Source organism: Colossoma macropomum, unplaced genomic scaffold (assembly GCF_904425465.1).
Source record: "Colossoma macropomum unplaced genomic scaffold, Colossoma_macropomum, whole genome shotgun sequence".
Taxonomy (NCBI): Eukaryota; Metazoa; Chordata; class Actinopteri; order Characiformes; family Serrasalmidae; genus Colossoma; species Colossoma macropomum.
Window position 1 is genome coordinate 3,275,000 of NW_023495761.1, and position 26,706 is coordinate 3,301,705.

At 39.3% G+C, this 26,706-nt stretch overlaps 1 protein-coding gene across 1 annotated transcript in view; it reads left to right on the plus strand.

Moving 5' to 3' along the window:
- The window catches only part of cfap58 (cilia and flagella associated protein 58), a 219,745-nt gene that overhangs the window by 174,810 nt on the left and 18,229 nt on the right, over nt 1-26,706 (plus strand). The gene's annotated exons all lie outside the window — the stretch shown is intronic.

Consider the following 26,706-nt stretch of genomic DNA (forward strand, 5'->3'; position numbering starts at 1 on the left):
GAAAAACTGAAAGGTTGTTAGCTGGCATGCAATAATCCAACATGTGTCTTTGTCAAAAGAAAAATTTTCCTTTAAGCTATATTAAAAATGTCCATGAACCAGTTACAGTGGAGTTTTCATCCGAAAATACGTAAGACATGTGAGATATTCTTCATGTTCACATTCTCAGTGTAGGGTGTCCACTGAGAGTCAGAGTCTCTTTGCCAACGGTTACACTAAGCAGATACTTTTTCATCTTGGCAGGAGTAGCTGGTTAATAAGAGGACTACAGTAATACCTCAGTCACCTTTGCTAAGAGAAACGCTCGAGAGGTTTCATGCAACACCCTTAACAAATTTCCTTTGGTAAAGGAAAACCTACCCTTAAGATACTTAAGGGAAAATCTTAAGGTGTTTTTTGCAACTGGGCACAGATATTGATGTTAGATGATTAGTTCTGAATCACTAACTCTACTCCAAATCATCCCAGAGGGGTTGGGTTGGATGGAGTTCCATCACTCCATAAGACGAAGTTCCACTGCTCCACAGCCCAGTGCTGAGGGGCTTTATACCGCTCTTGCTCGACATGGTGATTTTAGGCTCATGTTGCTGCTCTCCAGAACATCTCATTTTATTAGCAGTGCTTTTCTAGGAAAATAAACAAGCTGTGTCGGCAATGGCTGCACCTTAAAGTAGCTAATAGAACTAACTAGAGTTAGTATCCGAATACTTTTGGACATACAGTACACATCATTTCCCAAAGAACTGTAATCAAACCAAATTCTTGTAAGGTCAGATATTAACACCCCCAGCACTGGCTCACCTCCACTGTAGATCCTTCAGTGTATGTATGTGTGTGTGCGCGAGAATGTGTGTTTATACCCATAATAGGTGTGTGCGCCTTACTGTAACTGACCTTCAGCATCGCCTGCCAGCACACATGACTGACGACGTCTGACACGGCCAAAAAATGATGGCTTAAATAAGAGAAGTGAGAGAAAAGGGGGAAAAAAGCAGAAGGGAAAAAAAAAGCCTGCTGGAGCAGTATAGGACTCAATGGGCCGGAGAAATGAAGAGCAGTTGTTGGTCATCACTCGCCGTTGTTTGGCTTTGATTTAATATAAAAAGTGGCACGGAAGATTAACCAGTAGTGCATAGCCAGCTGATCTCCCTTTCAAAGGAAAAATGAATGAACAGGACAGCTATACGTTCCTGTCTTCTGTACCGCGCCTGCAGCAGACCTTCGGCCTAATTCAATTAGGGCTGATGAAGCTGCCTTTGGGTGCTGGAGTGTAGCAGTTAACCTGCGGAACTCTATTTTCAAGTGCTGTGAAGTTAGCATCTTGTGGTTTTCTTTACTATTGATTTTTATCTAGACGCTCTGTTGGCCACTGCTGTGTCTTGTTTTAAGAGCCTGTAAGTGGATCAAGCTATTATTCCTTTCCTCTCAAACATACACTACCTTTGCAGATATGTGTGTAAAATGATGCTAATATGCTAGTAGGTTTCAAATGACTTTAAGAAGCTTGAAAAGATTAAGAATGTAGAGTGGTCTTTAAATTTGACATAGTATTGTACTTTAAAAACAGATCTAGAAAACAGTTGATATACACACTTAAGGCCACACATGAATTGATACTAAAAACAAAATTGTTACTAACCAACAACATTGCTTGGTGGAAGAATTGATTTTTGTGTTTTATTAGTAGTAAATTAAATAATTTTTCCAACATTGATATATACGATATGGCCAAAAGTATGTGGACACGTCTTCTGATTACTGTGTTCAGATGTATTAGTTACACCCATTGCTAACAGGTATATAAAATCAAGCACATAGCCAAAGACAAACACTGGGAGTAGAATGGATTGTGCTGAAGAGCTCAGTGACTTCAAATGTGGCACTGTCATAGGTTGCCACCTTTACCACAAGTCAGTTTGTGAGATCCCCTGCTAGATCTGCCTTGGTCAACTGTAAGTCCTATTATTACAAAATGGAAGTGTCTAGGAACAACAACAGCTTAGCCACAAACTCACACCATTGCTGAAGGGTATAGCTCCTAAAAATCGCCTATCCTCTGTTGCATCACTCACTGCAGAGCTCCAAGCTGCCTCTGGAAACAACTGCACAAAAAATGTGAGTGGGGAGCTTCAGTAAATGGGTTATGGTGAAGCAGTTTCGCACAAACCCTAAGATGACTACGCACAATGCAAAACGTTGGCTAGAGTGGTGTAAAGCAGGCCACCACTGGACTCTGGAGCAGTGGAAACATGTTCTACAGGGTGATAAATCATGCTTCACCATCTGGTAGTCTGATGGACAAGTTTGGGTTTGGAAGATGCCAGGAGAACACTACCTATTCGAATGCATAGTGGCAACAGTAAAGTTTGGCAGAGGAAGAATAATGGATCATCCATCCAAGACATTTTAGACAATTATATGCTTCAAACTTTATGGCAACCGTTTAGGAAAGGCCCTTTCTTGTTTCAGCATGACTGCCCCTGTGCACAAAGTGAGGTCCATTCCACCACTGAACACCTTTGGGATATACTGGAATGTAGATTGTGGGCCAGGCCTTCTCATCCATCAGCGACTGACCTCACAAATGCTGTTTTGACTAAATGGGCATAAATTCCCACAGACACACTCCAAAATCTTGTGGGAAGCCTTCAGAAAAGGGTGATGGCTATTAAAGGGGTGGCCAACTCCATATTAATGCCCATTGTTGATGTGCCAAGAAGCTCATATGGTAGTGATGGTCAAGTGTCCACATACTTTTGGCTCTATATTATATATATGTTAGGCATTTTGCTTTGTGTAATGTCTAATTTATATTAGAATTTATTAATTTACTGATCAAAATAACATAATTACCCAAACTCTTCAATGGAAGTACATATATATACGTATAAAGCCCACCCACATGAATGCAGTAAACTCTCTCTCTCTGTACTTATGGCTCTCTGATTACTACAAACTGCTCCTGAATGGACAGTTGGCACGCTCACAGTATGGGTGCAGATTGCTTGGCTCTGATTGGCTAGTCATCGCCATCTGGTGCAGTAGTGTGACTGTGCTGTTTCCTGTAGCTTGGTTGGACGTCCCCCTGTCAGCCCACTGGACGGATTTCAGACATGGAGACCAACCAGTGTGGCCCCTGAGAGGATGCCATGTACCAACTGGCCCCTGTTTTGTATGGAAATGAGCAGTGAGCTAGACTGTGTCACCTTCAATTGTATGCAGATTACACATATGGTCTCATTACGTGTAATTAAGCATCATTTTCTACCTTCCACCAGAAATGTCACACTTTCTAGTGGATTCTGTAAAATACAAGCAATGGTATATCATTACTGTCATATCAAAACCTTGTAACTTCTATTTTTATTTGAAAATGCCAGTTACACTTGACCAAAGGAAATGGCCCAAAATTGCTGGAAATACAATCTTGTTGCAGTAATGTAGTAAGTTAGGAACACTGTCCTCTCCTATACAATTACCAGTTTTGGTTTCCTACAAGCTAGATTAAGGGAAAACTATAAATAAATGTATGTTCACACTAGGAGGTGACAAGTCGCTAATATTATGTAAGGCATATTTCTTGTGCATGTGTTTGAGAAAGCTCTTGTCACGTGTTGGTGTGCACTGTTTAGCTTTCTAGAGAAAAAATAAAAATATGGACTATATATGTGTCACTGTTTAAATTAAGAACTGCATGTATAAGTTTACACGTTTCCCTTCCATATTTTTTGCATGATACTATTGGGAATAGGAACAAAATTTCAGGAACAAGCAGCTCAGAGAGTAGAGGCTGAGGACCTTGGACCTAGCAAATGGGCATAGCAAATAACTAGTCACTTGTCTTTCTGTTGCCTGCTAATGTGAATGCATGCTAAACGTTGCACTTGTGAACAATCATCTACAATTGTGCATCACTACTGTTATGTACAGGTCCACGATGAGCATATAATGTGTTAAAGGAGCTATTTATATAATACTGACAGCAAGTGTTTAGAATGGGTACTGCAGTCCAAATTCAAAATATTGGAGCAATTTGTCTGCAACACCCCCTCCTCACCAGACTCGATGCTCGTGTGGGTGCCAGGTCCCTACGTTTACAAGTGCTAGACGAATGCAACAGTAAAGTTTGACAATGGCAAGTGACAATGAGTCCTACGCTGTAAGTTGATCAGCTAATGTACACATTTGCAATGCTTTTATTGTTTGCAAATTATAAACCAGCTCTTGTGGATTTTTTATAAGTCTATCAGTGTTAGCTAGATGCATGGCTGTCTATGTACGATAACCAAAGCTAAGCCTGTTATCCCGAAACCAAAAGCCCACTGCTCCAAAAGTACACATTCTGGAGATGGAGTTACTACTTTCCAGGCTTCTTTCATACTGCTCAATGTAAGGTTAGCTAACCTTAGCTAAAGCTCTGTGCTTACCTGTTCAGGAGAAAATTAGCCAACTCAGCATCCATCTTAAAGTCTTTCTGGGCTCTAAGCTGTTTCCATCCTGCATTAAATGCATCACCAGTATTTACTTGTGTTTTACTGCGTCTCCGGTCATAGAGTCTTTTTAGAAGGATGCCGAGGCTTTTTAGGTCAGGTAGAATCTAATGTCATCTCTGTTGAACCAGTTTGTTTGCTTGCTTTCATGGCTGCAGCAGGCTGTGTTTGCCGGCTAATTTGTTTCATATCTTTCAAACTGGGATGTCGAAATGGTACTGGGAAATGGGCAGTGGATGGGATCATAGGCCAAAACACAAACAGACTTGTTTCCTTAATCTTTGCTGACATATGATGGTCATTTTATGATTTGGTACAGTAAATGTATTACATATTGTTCCTTTAATATTATGGCCCAAACAGTATCGAATACAGGCTTTGAATACTCAAAGATATTTCCAAACAAGTACTCAAGTACTCATTCTCAGAATCGCATTAAAAACAATAAAATCTGAAGTGATCTCAGTCATCCACCTGATGGAATAGATATGTTTCCATTATAATGAGTTTTTCAGTCCATAGTAACTTTGCTCCCCGCATGTTTTATTTCTGTCAAAACACGAGCTTTTCAGACCTGGCTTTTTTTTCTTGCATGTAAGGTGTAAAGTCCATAGACTAAACTATGTGTAAAGTAAAAAGATTACTACATTGTGATGATCTTGAATGTGTGGTAGTTGCAGTGTGCTCCTGTGCTGTACTAAACAATGTGTGGACACAGTGGTAGAAACTTGTGATTTCATCACATTAAAAACAGATCTGCTGTTTGTGCTATCAGGTTTTAAACCTGCTGTAAAATCCCATAAATTCCAAATATTCTCAGCTGAGACGGTTACATGACGGAGCTCGTTATGAGTCTGAGACAATCTGGATTGGACACATGGTGGTTCTCAGATCAGGATTACCATAGCTACATATTTGATTTGATGATTTATCAAACTTGTCTCTATGGTAAACTCTCCTCACATCACACATTTTGCTCTAAGCATTTTTTCTTACTGTTTGATTATTTAAAGAGCTCCCACACACATGATTTCTCTCTGAGTTATCTTTGCTCTTTTAGCTGCAGTGGCCACATAGAAAGTGGTGTCTGTTGCACTCTAAGGTGAGATGAGAGGAACACATGAATTTATGATGCATTCAGTTAAACCAGCTACCATTTCTTTTAAACATTTTCCATATGTAAACAATAAACTGTTCTATCTAAAGGCTTTTTGCAGATTTTTCTGGCTAAAAAAGCTTCCGATTACTAAGTTAATTAAATACCAACAAAATGGATAAGTTCTTGAATACTGGACTTATTGGATCAGCCCTAGTTAATAAGGTCTAGAAGTCATTTGTTAGATCTTATGTGAATTAATAATCTACTTTATGTAGTGATATGTACGTTATATACAGTGCTGTAAAAATGTGTTTGCCCCTTCCCAATTTTCTCTATTTTTGCATATTTGTCACATTTTATTGTTTCAGATTATCAAACTACTTCTAATAATAGACACAGATAACCTTTTAATATTACACACAGATAACCAAATGCTGTTTTTAAATGATGATTTCATTTATTGAAGGAAAAATGCTGTTTAGCCCTACCTGGCCTCTGTAAAAAAATTGCCCCATTAGCTACTATATCAACAAGTTAACCAAATTCACTTGACTATTGGGTTCTATTTTACTAGCTTCACCCAGGCATGATTACTGCCAGACCTGCTGAATCTAAACATCACTTAACTAGAACCTGTCTGGCAATGTGAAGCAGGCTACAAAGTCTCAAAAAGCAGCATATGATGTCACATTCTAAAGAGATTCTAATACAGATGCAAAACAAAGTCATTTAAATCAACCATTCTGGAAAGGCTCTGGGACTCCAGCAAACTACAGTGAGAGTCAATATCCACAATTGGAGAAAATTTGGAACAGTGGTGAACCTTCCCAGGAGTGGCTGGCCTACAAAAATTTTACCAAGAGTGCACTGACGACTCATCCAGGAGGTCACAGAAGAACCCAAACAAACATCTAAAGAACTGCAGGCCTCACTTGCCTCAGTTAAGGTCAATGTACACGATTCCACAATAAGAAAGATACTGGGCAAAAGTGGCATATATGGGAGAGTTGCAAGGCGCAAAGCAATGCTGACCAAAAAGAACACAAAGACTTTTGTTATAATATTCTGTGAACTGATGAGTCAAAAGTAGAAAACATGGGTCCCATTACATCTGGCATAAAGCTAACACTGCATTCCATCATAAGAACATCATACCAACAGTCAAACATGGTGGTGGTAGTGTGATGGTCTGGGGCTGCTTTGCTTCTCCAGGACCTAGACGACTTGTCATAACTGATGGAACCATAAATTCTGCTCTCTATCAGAAAATCCTGAAAGAGAATGTCCACCTGTCAGTTTGTGATCTAAAGCTCAAGGACAGTTGGACAATAATCTAAAGGACACAATCAAGTGCACCTCTGAATGGCTCAAAAGAAGCAAAATTAGGGTTTTGGAGTGACTGAGTCAAAGTCCTGACTTGAATCCCATTAAGAAGTTTTGGCAAGACCTTAAACAGGCGGTTCATGCTCAAAAACCCTCCCATGTAGCCGTGTTAATACAATTCTGCAAAGAAAAGTGGGCAAAATTCTTCCACAGTGATGTAAAAGTTTTAATGCAAGTTATGGCAAATGTTTGATTGCAATTTTTACTGCCAAAAGTGGTACAACGGTTATTAAGTTTGTGCGGGGGTGATTACTTTTTCACATGGGTGATATAGATTTTAAATTAATCTTTAGCTTTAATAAATGGAATGATCATTTAAAACTAAAATGTGTTGGATGATCTGAAACATTTAAATGTGACAAATAAAAGAAATCGGGTGAGGGGCAAAGATTTTTTCACAACACTGTGATCACTGGCAGTTGTACTCCTTGGGGAGGGACGAAGTGCCAAAAAGACAAGATAATATACAAATCTAAAAGCTGTGAGAGCCCTAAGTGCCTTATTGAGCACATACACAAGTTAGCAACAGATCAGCCTTAGGGTTTTGCATGTCGTCAGTATGCATGGAGAGACTTTGGTCATGTTTGTTTTCATAATGTTGCTGTATATTATATTTAAATATCACAGTGGTTCCTCTACGTATGAGGCACACTGCCGTGCCTTTAAATTAGGTGAAAACTTTACTGTATCACTAAGTTATGTCAGTAACACTACTGTGCTGAGAACAGTCCACATTCAAAGACCACCTGGTCCACAGTGGTCAGAAACTGACCAGTGATGAACAGGGTAGAGGGTGACTGCCAAATAGTGCAGTAACAGATGGGCTACAGTCTGTAATTGTACACCTGTTTATACAGTACTGTGCAAAAGTATGTATTTCTAAGGAGATTAAGATATTCCATTCACATAAGGAAGAAGAAAGTCAAAGGAAAATAAGAAAAAGGAAAAAAAGTCTAAAACTACAGCTAAAAGAATATTACCAGATAAACAGTACTTGAAGCTTTTATTTTTGAGAGAGAGGAGAAAATCAAGCTCCACTCCAGATCTGAAAACATCCACAGGCGTTTCTGTCCATCCTTCCACTGTGAGAAGACAAGTCAACACTATGAGTCTGAAAGGGTGTGTAGCAGTCAAGAAGCCATTACTGAGAAAAGAAAAGAAAATAGACAAAAAAGAAGAATCTGACCGACTCAACATCGCTGAATGTGTTTGGATTTACTTGGATTGTAAGAAGTAGAACATACAACCAACTTCTTAGACTGAACGTTTGAAGGTGTGGAAGAATATCCCTGCAGATTTCTCTGAAAAAGACTTGAAAAGGACTGACTTGTACTTTTGACTGGAAAATAAATAAATAAAGGGTGGACTCATTTTACTTTTGCACAGTACTATATATACTTTGTATATACCTATATTGCATACACATCTACAGTAGTTGTAGGGGCAACCGCAATGATGACACACATTCTTGTAGATTCATCATATCACAGCTTCTCCTCTTACTCTGCTTAGAATAATATCTTAGTTTATCAGTCGAAAATTAGATCTGCTTACCTGATAGAGCATAAAGAACTTTATTCTCAAGTGGATGAGCACCAGCCAACTCAAACCATTTAAAGGATGAAAAAGAAAGCAGCTTAAATTCTGTTTTTCTCACATCATGGTAATTTCTTTTGGTTATTATTCTCTCAGTAAAGCTATGTGCAGTAAAGGGAAATGTTACAAATCCCAGTGTATGAGCAGTCATTATATTAGTGGAGCCCATTATTTATCCTCACTTGTTGATGATAAACAGTGTGTGTGTGTGTGTGTGTGTCTGTGCCTGTGGCAAGAAAACCAAGTCAGTGTTTACCGTTTACTTATACTTATCAAGCATGACCTACTGATTGGTGTTTAATGATGGCGTAATTAGTTGTTTACTCATAGGAATCAAGCTTATTTGTGCAAAGTTTTGTTTTTTTTTTCCTCATTCAATTTTCAAAATACACAACACTGGGATACCACTTACACTTCATTAATCTATATCTGCTCCGATTTTTCTCTCTTTTGCCTGCAGCTTTGCAGAGTTTCAGTTCACATTTAGCAAGAACCACAATTACGTAACTTTACATAAGACTTGGGTTCTATGAATCATAAACCACATTTAAGGGAAATGTTTGGAGGAAAGCCAAATGTACATGATTATCCCCTCAGCCCAAGCTGTCTGTTGTCTCTCTGTAATTTGTCTCTTTATGCTGACATTGGAAAAACAACATCTCGTGCCTTCAAACCGGTATATGACCAATGGCAGCATGCAGCTATGCAAATGTTGCCATGGTGCCAGTATTAAATGTAAAATGGATGAACATCCATGCAGAGTGTATCACTGCCGATTATTTATTTACGGTGGAAACAAGGCAGGAAGATGTTCTGTCCTATTTTAATTTACCGTTGTATATTGTTGGTGTGCTTATTTCCAAAAAAAACAGTTTGTTTCACCACTTTGGTTGATGGCAAATGTTGGGAAAATTTAACTTACCGGACACTCAGCTGACCTCTGTATGCTGAAAGCAACAGCATATCATGTTTGCCATTGACCATCTATGCCATAATGTAAATGGAGCATTAGTTTTACACTGGGGCTATGAGGCTGATGTAGCTAATACTTCATGAATTTAATTACATCAACACACACTCGCCTCACTTTGCATTGAATCATTTAAGGGCCGATATCCTGCATTTTTCTTGCTCTTTATTTTTCCCCTGAGGTCCACTTACATTGTTAGGCTAGATATATATACTAAAAATAGTTGTAATTCATTTTTACATGATCATTTACCAACGTCTCTTTATCCCTTAGGATTAAACAGCCTGTTTTTGTTACTGTGCTTTTAAAACTGATAGGTTTAACCCCCTACATAATGTTTTGTTATTACACACTTATATAAGTAAGGAATAGCTGAACCCCTAGCTGAAGTCCCTGGAGTTACTGAATAATAAGTCTTAGTATGTAATAAGCCTGAGATTCAAATCAGGCTGAATTCAAATCAGGCTGTTTTGTATGGAGTTAGATTCATGCCATGCGCTTGATAAACTGCAGGAACAGATGAGCCTCAGTCAGTAATTGCAAGTGTTTCCAATAAAATGGCCAGCGAGTGTAGGTAGTTAGGAGGGGGGTGGGGCTAGTGGGGCTGAGGTTCGGTGTTTTGCCTTTCTTTGTTAGCAAGATACTTAAGATACTTTTATGTTGAATCTTAAAGTGTGAATCAACAGAAAGCCTAAATGTTTTTGAGAAATTGCATCTTAGATATCAATCAATCAGCTTTATAACTCCAGTGCAAAACTGAGGAAGGAAACTTCAGAAACCAGCCATGTCTTGGCGGATCGACTACATGTCGGGTGTGGAGAAAATCAGTATAAAATAGTGTAAATTAGATTTTTGCTGAGCTATTTCTTTAATTATTGAGATCTTGCTTAACCTTGCAGCCTTTACACTTCACACTGGCCAGTTCTGTGCGGTTCTAGCATCAGTAATCTTGGTTGTTGGAAATCTCTTGAGCACGTGTTTAAATACAGCGTCTAAGCCCTGGCTGACGAGCGGCCCATCGATCGCTGCTTCTCTCGCACGCACCGAGAGAAGCCATGAGTAATAGCTCGATGTTACACAAATCCCCAGCAGTGACTTCTAAGTACATGGCCTGATTGTAAAGAGAGTGAAATATATAAGGGTGGGAAGGGTTAGAACGAGCGATAAAGACATTTAATGGATTAAGATGTTAAAGGGAAGGCCGTTTAAATGGGAAAAGTGTGTGTGTGTGTGGTCCGGCAGAACGACTCTGGATGGATACTACGTTTTTTTTCCCTTTGGATTGAACACGGTGTGACTGCACCAGCTATCAAACCATGATGAAATCAGATTGCACACTAGGATTTTCTCCCCTTGTTGTTGTTATTGTTGTTGTTTACATTGTTATTACTTGTCACCTCCAGGGATATCTGCCCATTCAGAACTAGCCTGTATGACTGCTGCACGTTCTGATTAGGCTAGATTAAAAAAAGGAATTAACAGCTGTAATTTAAAATCTTCCTCTCTCCACTGAGCCACATCAAATCCAAATTAAGACACATTAAAAGGCGATTTGCTGCTTTCTCCTCAGACTGGTGGCGGAGGCCATTCTTGAAGAAATCAAGCTTCAGAGGCACCGGTGCCTTATCAGGATTCTGAATTTAAAAAAGGAAGTTGACGCCGGTGTGGGGTTTGTGGGGGAGTGGAGTGGTGTGTGTGGTGGTGTGTGTGGCGGTGTGTGTGGCGGTGTGTGTGTGGGGGGGGGGTTGGGTGGAGCTTGGGGGGAAGAAATCTTGCTTGCGTAGCTGGTTTCACATGTCTGATTAGCATATGTTAGCTAGGCAGGCTACATTCGTAATCGCAAGGCAGAAAATCTTTGCAAGCTTGAAGCAGCAATTACGGCAAAGTCAATCGATAATGGCAGGTTTCAGATGGGGGCCAAACGACTTTGAATGAATTTTAAAAGCTGGCATAAATAATGCAGGGCCTCCGTGTGTAATTATCATTGGCCACTGGCTCACGGTTTAACAGAGTCAAGTGCACAGAGAGGTGCGCGTGTGAGAGTGCGTGTATGCTGAGCAGCGGGCCTCTATGGAAAGGCATGAGAAGACAGCAACTGTCAAAGTGGATTAATCTGCTGAACAGGAGCAGAGACACACACAGTGGTGCTCAACAATCAAGAGAACACATGAATAAACAATTAAACATTCACATGTATATATAATGGCTGAGGTAAGAAGAACAATGCATGAATAGACAAGAAAATATTCAGTGTGTGTGTGTGTGCACGTGTGTGTGACACAAACAAAAGCTGTCAATGCAGTTGTGTGCACCCCTGGTCAAATGACGTTTTTTGGTTCTCTGTGTGAAAATAGGTTAACATCTGTTACAGTGAACACACTTCTGCACATTTTATTGCACAATTACTGTTCATTTGCTTAATATAACATTCTGTATAAAAAAAAACATAAAATGTGGCATGTGCAAAAGTTATGTTATTCTTTATTTTTTTTTACTTACTTTTATTATATATTATATCGTTGCTGTCCAAAGAAAAACAAGTATCTCCAAAATGGTAAGTTCACAGGAGAGGCCAAAAATGTTCTGAACTTTTAATGTAAGTTAATGTACAGTGATTTTATTTTTAAGCAATTTTGGAGCATTTCTATGTGTCCATTCATCATGAAATGGTCACACAATATAAAAAGCAGCTGCTGGGCTCAAATGAGAAAGAAAAAAGAAAAGTAAAAAATGGAAAAAAAAAAATGGAGATACATTACGTTTTTCTCTGGACAGCGGTGATATTTTTTAAGTCACTTTTTTATATAGTTAAGTTACTTATTATATATATTTTTTCTAATATGTTAAAATGTTTAAATTTGCACAAAATGTCTTGTTTAAATTTGTTCCCTGCAAAACAGCAAAACGTAGTTTGACCAAAGGTGGTCAGACATTTGCATATGACTGAAATCAAAATGGACCTTTTCTACCTTATTAGTTCATATCCCTGATGATATCATATCATACCTCATCATTCGCCTCTTTCTGCTTACCCCCTAGTGGCCATTCCACCAGCAGTATGGAAATTGTGTTACATGTTTTTCATTAATATAATATAAATAAAATATTTTTCCCCTGTATCTCTGTTATCAGATTAACTAGGGCACTGTTGTCTCTCTGTGTGAAATGTTGTGACTCTGTGTTGGGCTGCTAGTGAGTAATGAGGGGTAAAATGGAAGGGGTAAGAACAAATGATTCACACCTCTCCACAAAAACAGCCATGCCTAGGAATAGACACAACTGCTGCTATCTCGATGGCAAAATATCATATATGACTGCCACAGTAAAACAGCAGCTAAACTTTTATAAATATCAATTTGCTTGCTGACCTATAAAGACAAAAATCCAGTTCATGTTCAGTTTTGTAAATCATACATTTTCCATTAAAGTATATTCCGTCATTATTGAAAGAGAAAAAGGTAAAGTTCAACTGAGGGACCCCCAAACCAGGCGGAAATGACATTTTATTATTGCTATGAAAAAGGTTGTTTTCCTGTCAACTTTGTTGGAAGTGTAGTGACTTTTCCCAGCCCTAAACCGTCTTCTGATTTTTGATTATGTCACTGTGCACCAGCGGGTGGGGAAAATAATATAAGTCAATGATATCATCTTTCACCTCCCTCTCCCACCATCCCTGCCTAATATTGAGTAAAAGCACCCAGATAGCTCAGAGATCTTCTTTGATGCTGTGTTCACTTTCAAATATGTCATGGTAAGGAAGGGAAATGTGCTATGATTTCCAATTTATGATACTGGCCTTTGCATTACTAATATCACAGAGCTCATCAGCATGCAAATGAGACTTCTAACCACACACTGTTTTATATAATGTGCTATGAGCATTCATACACGTCAACCATTAATGCCAAAGTTAACGTGTAAGTAAAGTGTTAACATGATAAAAAATGTCTTTTAGTTTGAGACATTTGTCTTTCACTAAGACAAATGCTATTTATATAAACTACACAAAATAAAGCATTTTAGAGTTCATTTTTTATGTGTTTGACAGTCCTAATTCTAACAAGTTGGGTTTTTTTGTCAAAATAATGCGAATCAATTTCTATGTTATTGTTTTACCAATGCATCTTTAAAATATTGTGCAGCATATATGCAGTATGTAGTGATGTAACTGCAATACAAGTATTTTGTGTGTATTAGCAGCTCTAACACTCAAATACACACACACACACACACACACACTCTAACTAGTACCCTCACTGAGCCTTATTGCTCTGCCTCTTTAATTAGCCATTTTACCTTAGTTTCACAGATATTTCCCCCAAGAATATAGTGCTGAAACAGTGTTCAATACTTAAGCAGGTGAGTGGCATTTCGCAGCGTGAGAGGGATGGAATTAAAAGTAAATGAATTGTGTGTTCTTTGTTCTGCTAATGGCAGTCTCTGGTGATCAAAACGACGGGCGCAACATAATTTCCCACAAAGTTAATGACTGCATGGTTGCCTCTGCTGCCGAATGAAATGCCGCTAATTAATTTTAGATTAAAAATAGTAGCCCCACTTTATTCCACTAGCCAATAACCTGACAGCGAAAAAAAAGGCAGAAGCAACCTTGGGAGAGCGCGTGTGTGAGTGTGTGTGAGTGCGCACATGTTTGTTTTCTACTCTCTGCTCCCTCCTTCCATATTAAATCCAGCTTCTCTTTTTTATTTCTGGAGTTATTCATGCTCTATGCTATTGTTCTTCTCTTTCCCTCCTTCTCGCATTGCTTTCCTTCATTTTCTCCCTCCCTGGCTTTTTGCGGAAGGAAGATCCGTGTGCACACACCGTAAAGGGCTTCGTTTCGTCAAGCAAAAACATTTCGCCCCGCTCTGCCTGCCCAGTTCACCTCCACTGGTTTTCTCTGGAGCAAACTCAGCCAGACCCAAGGTCTTCTGGTTTAGTCATTTTTAAAGTTTGGTGTTATGAATCTCCTTTAAAGAAGAAAGTGCTTTATCTCTGAAATAATAACTTTGCATTAACTGGCTACTTCACTTATAATCACCCCAAAGATAAATGGGCTAGTGTTAGCTAACTGGCTTTTCAACTTGCATGTTCTGAGGCCTAGGCTAGAAACAACTTAAACCAGCAACACTATAAATGAACAGAGTGACAGACAGTTTCCATATACACAAACTAGTATTATAATAAACATGTGTATCCTTAGGTTCTGAATGCAGCTGATTAATCTTAGAGGTAAGTGTAGATTTACTGGCCACTTGATTAGAAACCTAGCTTGTATTTCCAACTTGCTGATGTACAGTTACACTGCATTTACATTGGTTCAGCATGGCGACTGCTATGACCACATCCCCCTTCATGAGTTGCCTGCATATGAGGAGTTACTTTCAAAATCTAATTGAAATTTACTTACATATACTGACATATATGTGTGTAACGGATGCTTATTTTGTTTTAATTATTAAGAAAGTCAATGTTCTAAGCATCATTACTTGGCCAGGTCTGGATTTGGTGAACAGAGACTGTTGATTATCTTCTGTATGTTCTCCTCAGTGGACGACGTGCCAACAAGTTATTTGTCAGAGAAATATATTTACATTGTTTCTGGTTCCAGCTAACATTAGCTAGTGTAGCTAGCTTAGTACGTAATACACCCACACTATCTCTGTCTTCTCAGCCAAGTCCTTAACAGCACGTCCTTAGCAACATGCTCTCGTTCAGGGACTCATGTTTCGGCGCTCAAAAATGGAGTAGCAAAGCATTGTTAGAATTAAGAATTGTTGTAGATTTTCTGTCTTCCTGCATTTAAACGTTGCCACTTCGAACGGTTAACTGAGTACTTAAGTATCCATGTTCTCATTGGGTAAATGCATCACATTGGCTGAATTAATTTGCATAAAGTGCATCACATTCCCCAAATTCGACGCACCAGGTCTGCTCCGCATCTGACAGACACAGCACAAAATGAATGGGATTTGTTGTGGTGCGTTGCCATGCCAGTACAGTGTAAATGCAGTGTTAAAGACCCATGTCTAGCTATTTGTCAAAGGTCAGTTTCTGACCACATAGACCCTCGTGGCTGCGTATTTATGAGTAGTGGACTCCTGTGAACCTAGCAGTGACACTGGTGCTTGAAAAAACTCCACCACTATGCCAGCATCACTTCAGCTCCACACATACTGCCATGCCACTTCCATGTCAATGTCACTGCTGTGCTGTGAAAGGTCCACCACCCAAATAATATCTGGTCATTAGCTGTCCCATGGTCAGAACCTGACCAATGATGAATAGGGTAGAGGTTGATAAATTGTGATGGTCTACACTCTGTACTTTTACACCTAATTTTACACCTAAGACAGTATGTAATATATATATATATATATATATATAACTGTATTTTAATTTATTTAAACTACACATATATATATATATATATATATATATATATATATATGTGTGTGTGTGTAGTTTAAATAAATTAAAATACAGTTATGTGATTGTCTTATGATAGTGACAATAAGAATGTCAAATGAACAACCAACACCAAGAACAAGTAGCTCTTGAGCTCTTAGATGACTTTAATAACATGGGGATCAAAATAACACTCTCCAGCTCTCAGACAGCTGCCTGTTTGACTTCTAAAGGAGGCTAGAATGAAAACTGTAGACATGAGATCCTGAGGGACAGTTTGACCTCAGCTGCTTAGTTTCAAAGAAATTAGAAATTTAAAGCGAGAGTTTGGCAAAACATGAATTTTGCACAATTTTCTCCAAATGTAATCAGTCAGCCAAGACATGTTTGGTACCTGAAGTTTGCTTCTTTCATTTTGCTCTTGAGCTACAAATCTAATGTACAGTACTTTGCAAAGGCTTTCATTTGTTTGATTTCATACAAATAAAGCCTAATTCAAGGCTGTGGGCATCAGAGGATTTGCAGCTGTCAAGAGAAATGTTACCAAGAAAAGACAAAAAAGAAGGGAATTCAAACAAATCAAATCAAACAGAGAAAATGCTGCTGCTGTCAGAACAATGGACTGACCACCCCAGATGAGTACAGACCTCAACATCACTGAATGTGTTTGTGATTACTTATATCATAGGAAGCGGAAAATGCAACCAAATTAGAAGTCTGAACTGTGGAGATGTGGTAAAATATCCCTGAAGATTTTTGGGGGGTGTGCACAGTAGTATAGCTAAAAGGTAATGGGAATAGTAAAGCTGTAATATGAAGGCTGGCATAGCAGACGAGGAGGCAGAGTACAAGTGCAAGTTTTTATTAAAGTCTTTATTGGGAACACCCAGATAACAGGCAGGCAGATAAAGGGTACAGGGATCCATGAAGAAACACAAAAATATAAAACACTGAGAGCTAAGATAGACACATAAACAGACTATGAAAACCAAAAAACACTAACAGTAGACTTATGCAAAAAGAAAAAAATAAAAGCAGGGGAAATGATAATATACATAGACTGACTAGAAACAAAGAAAAACAGAACATGAGCCAGAAGACAAACTTAACTAACATCAACAAATCAACAATGCTGGCTAGAGAACACAGGAAACAAAGGGGTAAATATACAAACACTGAAGATAAGGAACACCTGAAAGCACTAAATGAGGGCAGGACTAAGAACAAGAAACAGGTGAGGGCTGAAGACAGGGCAGGACAAGGGAGGAGCTAAAACCAAACCAAAACAAAGCATTTGGGTGATGTAAACAAAAGCACATGGCACAAAAAACAAACTAGAAACCAACAAAGTGGCAGACAAACCAGGGAATCCCTGACAACAGCCCAGTATATACATTATATATAGTCTATACCATTTAGCATAGAGCCAATCAATGTAATTCCTTAATCATCACACAGACACAAGTCTATTTGAGATTGCTCAACAATTTAACATAGTTTGAGGCAAGTGTGTCATTATTTAGGTATTCAGTTAGCACACTGCTGAGCCTTAGCTCCACTACAAAACTAAAGAAGCACCAAATGTCTTGGCTGAGACTTTTTGAGCCCTATTCGAGCTGGATTCATTTGACCAGAGGACCAGTAATGTAATTTGTAAGAGATTTGACTGGCCGATTTGTACTGGATGTTCCTCTTAAATTACCCCAAATAGCCCTAATCGAAAAATCATAGCCCAGACGTCCACGTCAGCATTCTGATTAAAATTAAATTTGTCCAGAGAAACAAACAACAAAAACTAACTCCCAGTTAAGACCAGATAGAATAACATTAGACTTTCACATTAACCCACCTGGCACCCCCTCCAGTCTTATTTCCTCAGAGATTATTTCCTCTCTGCTGTCCGACAACCGAAAAAAACCTGTTCATCCGACCGCCATGAATCCTCACAAAGAACCTCAGGATCCCCCCAGCCATGTCCCACTTATCCACCAGCTTATTAGTCTGAAGTACAGCACAGTTAACAAACTCTGATTTGCCCCATTACTTCGCTGATGTGGACCATAATTGGGGGCTTGCCAGCTGAAATTTTTCCGTTTCACATCGGGACCGAAGCCCAAGAGGGACATTATCTTTTTTTTGGTGTGGATCAGAAAACGTTCATGTCTAGAGAAAGAAAATTAGCTTGGAAATGAAAGTGTACAACAGTGAGAAGTGTTGTTTTGTAGATAGTCTAATAGTTCTCTTATAAGCGAATGTGTGAGCCTTTTCTTAAAACACGTTCGGAGAAATCTGCCAATATCCAGAGGGTCCGAGGCCAGAGAATAAACATGACTCATTTCTTTCCCATCTTTCAACTCCAGAAATAGCGTCTAATAAGCTCTAAGCACTTTCTCAATCTATCGACTGAAAGAGGTACAGCGGGTAGCCTGTGGCTAACCACACATCTCAATAGACTTCACTTTTTTTCCCTCTCCCATCGTTCTCTCTATCTTCCCCAGAAATGAAGGTCGTTCATTTAAAGCGAGTCAGAATGACTCGACCCTGTGAATCGATGACAATTACGAATATTTAAACGGCTCTCTTTGCCATTGGAACAAGCTGTTGTTTTGAATTTCGAACTACTGAACAACGTAATGGACAGGGCCCTCAGAAAAAAGGGGGCTAAATTTAGATAAGTGTATTATATTGCAGTGGCAGCAAGTTTGCCTTACCTGGCAAAATTGCCTTATCAGAGCTGAAATGAACCACTGCTATTGCTCGCATTAAGTGTTTCTGACAACATTTGATTTTTTTAATATTCTGTACGCAAACAATTATCACAAAGGTCATCGGCTTAGGTGTTACATAAAAGCTACACTTACCACCCACTTCATTAAAAACACCTACCTGTTTGTTCATTTAGAACTGGGTGATAGAAATGGGACAGTGCAGAGCATACATGCTAATAACATTAGCATTAGTTTTATGCTGTTTTTACAACAGAAAAATCTCTAACAGTCCCTGTTATCTTTGAAGTAAACTGTATATGAATAGCTGTGAGTTTGATTTCTTTTGGCAGAAAGGGCAGTGCTTATTTATTTATATGGCCTTCGCCTCACTTGTCCTCCGAGATGTGGGGTGTAACTTTGCTTACAGTAATTTTGATGACAACGCCATACAGCGTCTGTTCCTATGCACACAAAGTTATGATGAAGATTGAGTTGGAATGATGTCAAAGTTGCATTAATTCCGATATGACTGTCCAGACAGAGGTCAATTGCTACATATCAGATGTCAGATTTCAGTAAACATGTGAAATCTGAATTGTTAGATTCAATATGTTTTTGAAGTTCACACTGTCACACAAAATTAGCTTGGGTGTTACATAAAAGCCACTTTTAACACACACTAAAAACACCTACCCATTTGTTCATTTTTCCTGAAACGCAAGTACTGAACATCACTGAAGTCCACACATAACTATTTATGTACAAAAAAAACAAACTTTAATAAAAAAGGCAGCGGTAGACACATTAGCCTGTGTTCAAAACACATTTTAGGATAAAACAGTGACTAACGCCAACGCCACTGTTATCCCAGCAATGTTGTCATCATTGCAGTGTTTACATGACTGCATTTCACTGTTGGTTACTGACAGCAAGTAAAAGTGCCCCAAATCTGAGTTTGCAGTTTGGTCGTTCACATCACCTATTTAATGTTACTTTTATCTAACATCAGTCTGAACAGGTTACACTCTTGAATTGACACATATGTGCAAAAGAACATCGATCCACACGGCACACTCATCTGACAAACACAGCTTTCCTCTCCTTCTCCTTACGATCAAAAAACTCCTTTAATGCAACACCAAAAAGAGCTGCATGAGCTGCTTCTTTGCTTAAAGAAAGACAGACAAAAGACACTAAATTCACACAGTTTACAGAAAGAGTGAAAATGGTAAATGTCTGCGCTTGTTTTAATTGTGGAAGCTGATCAGACGAAAGTAAGCTTAGTTTCTTTTGTTTAGCTGTGAAGAAGAATGCGAAGAGAAAGCAAGGAGTGCAAACCCAGCTCCAAAATGGTGATAATTCTGGATAAAGACCCTTGATCTGTGTGAATCGCTTTTTTTTCCCCAAAATATCCATGAAGTAGACATTGAATAGCTGTTAGTTTGCTTTCTCTTGTGTCACAGTGCTTATTATTTACACTGCCTGCACTTGCCATGTAGTGTCTGCTCCAGCGGCAGCGAAATTATGATGAATATTGAGTTGGATTGACATGAATTCCAATCTGACTGTTCAGACAAAGGTCGCACTGCTGCGTATCGGATATGTATCAGATTCCGAAAACTTATGAAAGTGGCCCAAATCAGAATTCTCAGATCCAAGGTGTTCTTTGCTGTTCACACTGTCACAAACACACACAAAAAACTGTCACATATGAAGAAAAGGATCAGATTTGAGCCACTTTTACCTGCAGTGTGAACATAACCTAACTGTGACTCATTACACCAATTCTGCTGTGAGGCACGGAACCCCATTAATGCCAACATGGAAAAGCAGCATTTGTGTCCATGTAATTGTGCTTGTTGACTTTATCCTCATATAGAGGGGTAAAGAATGAGCTAAGGTCCATAAGTCCACTAACGTTGACTTCACTTGCAACTGTTAAAAATGTAGACAACTTCCAAATGAAACTTTCAGCTCAAATAAGCAAACACTATTCAGTGCTCCTCTCTAAAGATGTTTTTGTACTCATTAGAACTTTTGTTGTTGACCTATGATGATGAATCTCCATTAGTGTGTTTTCCTGTTTCTTTTATTAATTTAGTCTTGTGAGAGTGGCAAAATTTAATTATTTCTTTTCAACACTGGCTGGACCTGTCCCTGCGTCCGCTTTTAGATTATGCCCCGGCTTGTACTTATAATCACTAGGATATTGTCATTGGTGCTGCTCCTCTACTCACTGGCCACTTTATTAGAAACATCTACCATCTCCTTTCACTCACTGCCTACTTTATTAGAAACACTTACCTTCTACTTCCACACACTGTCCACTTTATTAGAAACACCCACCTTTTACTTTCACTTACTGTCCACTTTATTAGAAACACACACCTTTTACTTTCACTTACTGTCCACTTTATTAGAAACACCCACGTTTTACTTTCACTTACTGTCCACTTTATTAGAAACACCCACCTTTTACTTTCACTTACTGTCCACTTTATTAGAAAACGCTACCTTTTACTTTCACTTACTGTCCACTTTATTAGAAAACGCTACCTTCTACTTTCACTCACTGGCCGCTTTATTAGAAACCCCTACCTTCTACTTTCACTTGCTGTCCACTTTGTTAGAAACACCTGCCTTTCAAATATTCCAAACACTTAGAAAAAGCCTTTAAAATTGCTTTAAAAGTATATGTATATATGATTTTTACCATAAATATATGTATCCAGGAAGCTCTGTTTCATACTTTAAAGAACTCAGTAAGAGAATTTAAGCCATGCATCATCATTATGCAAACTGCCGACTAATCACTGGCGATTCATGGAGAAGGACAGTTATAGCAGATGACTAGTTTTAATCAAGTAATCGAGTTTAATTGAGTAAATATGATAGCCCTGAACTCCTTTACCACCTGTCATGTATAAACCAATGCATTGTCCAGGCAGTTCCTTTGAAGTTCTTTCGTCTTGACTTTTGCTCCTCGTTTTTCTGAGACTCAAGCCACGTTGTCATTAAATCATTCATGAGGAATCGTTTTGCTGTTGTTGTGTTTTCTCACTCGTGGAGTGGAAGCGTATTTATGGCTGGCTCGTGCTTGTAAACTCCCCGACTTGTACAGAGTGAAATAAGCGGTGCCATCTTGATTCCTTCACTGACGGAGAGACAGAGAGACAGAGGTGCAGCCGAAGCTGACGAGTTCACAATAAACTGTATGCAAATGAAGCTGGGGATTATTGCACATGAGGGAGGGAGAGGGAGTGCGGCCATGTTTATGAGTTGAGATTCAAAGCTGAGGATGTAATGCGAGGTGATCAAGCGTAGTACTGTTGAGTGCACATACACACAAACACACACACACACTTCTTCTGTTCAGGAGTGGCTGCATGGCTGAGTGTTCAGAGGGAGCTGTCAGGTGGCTGATGTTTGAGAAAGTTTGTGTCAGAACCAGGTCAGAGCTTGAGGATGACAGTTAACGTCAGCGTTCAGGTTGGCCTGCTGTTGGACTGCAGTGTGTTATGTCATAATGCATGACGAAGAAAAATCATATTCACGTAGTGTGCTTACCTTACAATTTATAAGAAACACCTGCCTTATATAAGAAGGAGACAAATTAAAGGAAAAACCAAGGTGGGCCAAAATCCACCAGCATAGGTTATACACGTCTGTGGACTCTATGCATACTGGATGGATGCAACGCCCTTCTTTTTTGATGATGGTGGTGAAGAGCGCTGTCTAAAACAGGCCAAAATCTTCCATAGGTGTTTAACTGGGACTGTGAAGGCCATAGCATGTGTTTTACACCTTTTTCATACCCATTCAGTGACCCCTTTTCCCCTATAGATGGGAGCACGGTCTGCCTAGAAGACCACCACCACTATCAGGCTAGAACTGGTTCATCATAGTATGATCAGTCAGAATAACTTTGCACTGATTTGCAGTGACCCTTTCCTCAAAGAGGACAAGTGGTCCCAAACCATGCCAGTAAAATGCCCTGCAAAGCATCACAGACCCCCTCACTGTAGGGCCAGAGGGTTCAGGCCTGTATTGTTCTCTTGGTGTTCCCCAAATCACTATTTCTCCACACCTCTGACCAGTATCTATGATTTTTGCAACATACAGTGAGGGGTTTATGTACCGCAACCCTTCTGTAATATCTCTCTGTAGTTGTGGACAGGCTGTTGTTGCTGACAGTCTGATCACGTCCTGCACTGACATTCTCCATTATCTGAGGAACAGCTGCTCTTCACACTAATGCACGAGCATCGTGGTCAGTGAATGTGCACTTTCACCCACAATTTACAGCCTTATCTGCTGATGTCTTTCACACAGATCTAAATACAGATGTCATTTTAGTCACTGATCCTACTGAAACACCAGCCAGTAGAGCAGTCTTTGTGACTGAAGCTTCTGCCATTCATCCCCCAATAATGAACCCTCTTTTGAACTTTTCCACTTGCCATCTTCATCCTTGAGGTCACCTGGGCATTTTTATAAGCCTTGTAAGCTGTTAATTGGTTAATTGTGTCATACAGTACACCTGTCTGGAAGCATCTCTTCTCGTAGGGTTTCTCCACTCATTCAAAGATTTTTCTTTTAATTTTTATTCCTTTTAATTGAATCTATAGGACCTGCTGTTGGCCAGATATTATTTGTGTGGTGGACATTTCTCAACATGGCAATGACACTAACATCATAGTGACAATGTGGAGTGTGTGTGGTACTGGTAGCAGTGTATAAGCAAATCAGATATTGCTTTTACACAAAAGGCCTACCACAAGTTGAAACCCAACAGTATCAGATGGACTACAGACTCTAACTGTATGCCAGCAAGATGAACTACTTGGTTGGTGTTTCTGATAAAGTGTATATCAAAGCGTCATTACTGAAATAACTTCTCCTGCCATGACAAACTTCATTCTCAGCCCCTATCTATGTTCAGAACAATCTCCTAGTTAGTATTCTCACTGGACATTCACAAGCAGAATATTGTTATTGAGAAGATAATTCATAATTAAACAATTTTGTATGTACATTAAACATCACAATATTCGTCCACTGCATTCCACTGCACTGAAGCCTTCTGCTTGCCGTTGGTGACCGTTTCTTTGTTGTTTTTGTTCTAAAATGAAGGAAATATATCAAACACATCTGGGGCAGTTTAGTAATATTTTACTTAATAGTTTTTTACTGATTTACTGATTTACTATTAATTATTAATTATTATTTGAATGTAACATAGATGCTTGCAATGAGAATGAAATACAGACTTTTCTTTAAATTTAAACTGCACCAGTTATCAACACAAGTTGGAAAGTTAGCTCACTTAATCTCACTAGCAAGCAGAAACACAAGGCAGCAGCCACACTAATATTCTGAACTTTTTGGCTGCGCAGTGAGGCACCACAGGATGCAGCAGAGCTGTCCATTGAAATGAACAGGATGTGGCGAGGCAAAGTTTCAAATGGACACATACTATTACATGGCATTGCATGACATTGTTACATATGCATTGCATATGACGCAATGCGTTACGACTGCCTCATGTCCACTAGGGTACTCTGTGTTACCAGTGGATTGTGGGATTGTAAAAGTCCACTGGATGTTCTCCACTATGTTTTCGGACAGCACTCTCAAAATAATGCTCTAATAATAGTGAATAGTTGGTAGGGCGCAGATTCGGACATATGCTCTTTTTCTCATATCCTTCTTTCTGTCCCTGTGAGATCCACTTTATCTTTCCCAAGCCTGTTTTACTATCTATAGATCCTCTATTTCCCCATCTCCCCTTGCTATCTAGGACTCTCTCTCTCTGTCTCTCTCCCTCTCCCTTTCCCTACCGACTGATAATGTAATTAGGAGCTTAAGGGACTTTAGCAGGCCCCTCCTCACTGGCCAGCCTTCAGATGAGCTGTGGAGAAAGTGGGGCCTGACCGCTCTGTCTGCAGATCCGTCTGGGCTAAAGCTCAGTCTTTTCTCACAGCAGGAGATGACATGCAGGAGAGCCTCCGTCTACACTGCAAATTAAAGACTCGCAGGCATAGAGAGAGAGAGAGAGAGAGATAGAGAGAGAGAGAGAGAGAGAGAGAGGGAGAGAGAGGGAGATACAGCTGATACCGGTAACTCCCTATGAGGTTTGACCGTGCTGCTAGTCACTGCTCATTGGAGCGTCTTTAACCTCCTCCACGCCATGGAGGAAGCATGTTCATGCATGATGGCGTTCAGCCCTGCCTGTGCTTACTGCAGTGGTTTGGCCAAAAATCAAATTTACACTATTTTCCTCTTACCCCAAATGGCCAAGACATGTCTTGTGTCTGAAGTTTGCCTCTGTAGTTGTACAGTGGAGCTACAAGGTGAATGTGTAGTGAAACCGAATGCCTACATCATCACGCACTAGCTGTTGAGTACATAATCTCAAATAAACATGCTTATGGGGTTTTTAACACTGTATCATATCCTATTATCTAGGAAAATTAACCAAAGTACAGACAAAATTCAGACTTTGAGATGTCTATTACTGTTGCTGTTAGTCTTGTGACATACTTTTGTCCATTTAATAGTTTCAGAAACCACATAAGTACACAGCCCCATTGGCAACATCCCTTCATAATAAAAAATAATGTATAGCTATGACTTGGTAAGATGGGAGAATGAGATAATTAGGTTGTGGCTATGACTTGGTAAGGCGGGGAAATGCGATAATCAAGTTGTGATAGTTAAGTCATGGCTACGACTTAGTAAGGTGAGGAAGCAAGAAAATCAAGTTGTGGTCACAATTTAATAAGGTGTGGGAGCTAGATAATTAAGTTGTGGGCAAAACTTAGTAGTGCATTGGAATGCTATAATCAGGTTGTGATAAGTTGTGGCCACAATTTAGTAAGGCTTAGGAATAAGATGATCAAGTTGCGACCATGACATGACAAGTTATGCAACGGAAAACTGCTGTCATCAATTTTCAGTCCACCGCAGAGATAAATAAGCAGAATGTTCCATCAAGAGTTCAATTTCCCCAACTTTTACCTTCAATCACAGCGGTGAAATAAACTAGATGTTGAATTTTTTGGGAGCCACAGATGCCAAACTTCTCATTGTTGAATTTCAGGTATTATACAACAATAATAAGAGTCCTCCTGGCTTTTCCACCTTAAATAAACAGCATGGGTAAAGCTCCCTCCTGATAATCACACATTTTCATCTGTAACGCTGTAATCATGCCAACGTTTGTATGGCTTCATGCTGCTGCTGCAGGAACGGCAGACAAGGAACAACTGTTTTTTCAGGTCAAACATGTGAACGCAGCATTAGTAAGACATTGGAACATGATAATCAAGTTGTGGCCATGAGTAAGTACTGCATGGGAACACCAAAATTTTTTAGTCGTAACAATGTTTTAGGATCCCATTTCCACACCTTAGTAAGCTGTGGACATGGTTTTTATTAAGAAGTGATGTCATCAGCTTGGCTCTGTATGTAAGCAAGTCTATTTGAGATTACTTTTGTTTGACACTTACATTAGCCTCGTAGCTCCAGTGCAAAACTAAAAAAGCAAATTTCAAACTCCAAACAAGTCTTAACTCAGGGCTGAGTTAGTGGCAAATTCATCTAGGTTGAATAAGTGAGGTGCAAGCAAAAATTGATGTTGGCTGGTTTCACAGGTGTGAGTGTGCATGTGAGAGAAAGAGTTTATTCATGCATCCCTGCTTATGGGACAACCCTGTGTTGACTCGGGTCCCACTGGAATGACAAATATATAGCACGCTGTAAATGATTCAGAAGCATGTTATGAAAGCAGCATAGAAAATGCCACAATGGCATGCCACTTCTGTTGCATCATTTACTGTACATCATGAGATAATAGGCCCACCTACGACACACACGCATGTACATATTAATGTAGAGCAAGTAATGAAATACAAACATAATTACGCTTGTAAAACACACAAATGGAATTGTAGAATGTGTCACGACATGATGACATATACAAAAGGCTAAACGTTTGACAGCTACAATGTGTAAACATAAACATAAAAATTGTGTTTTTTCAAGACAGTA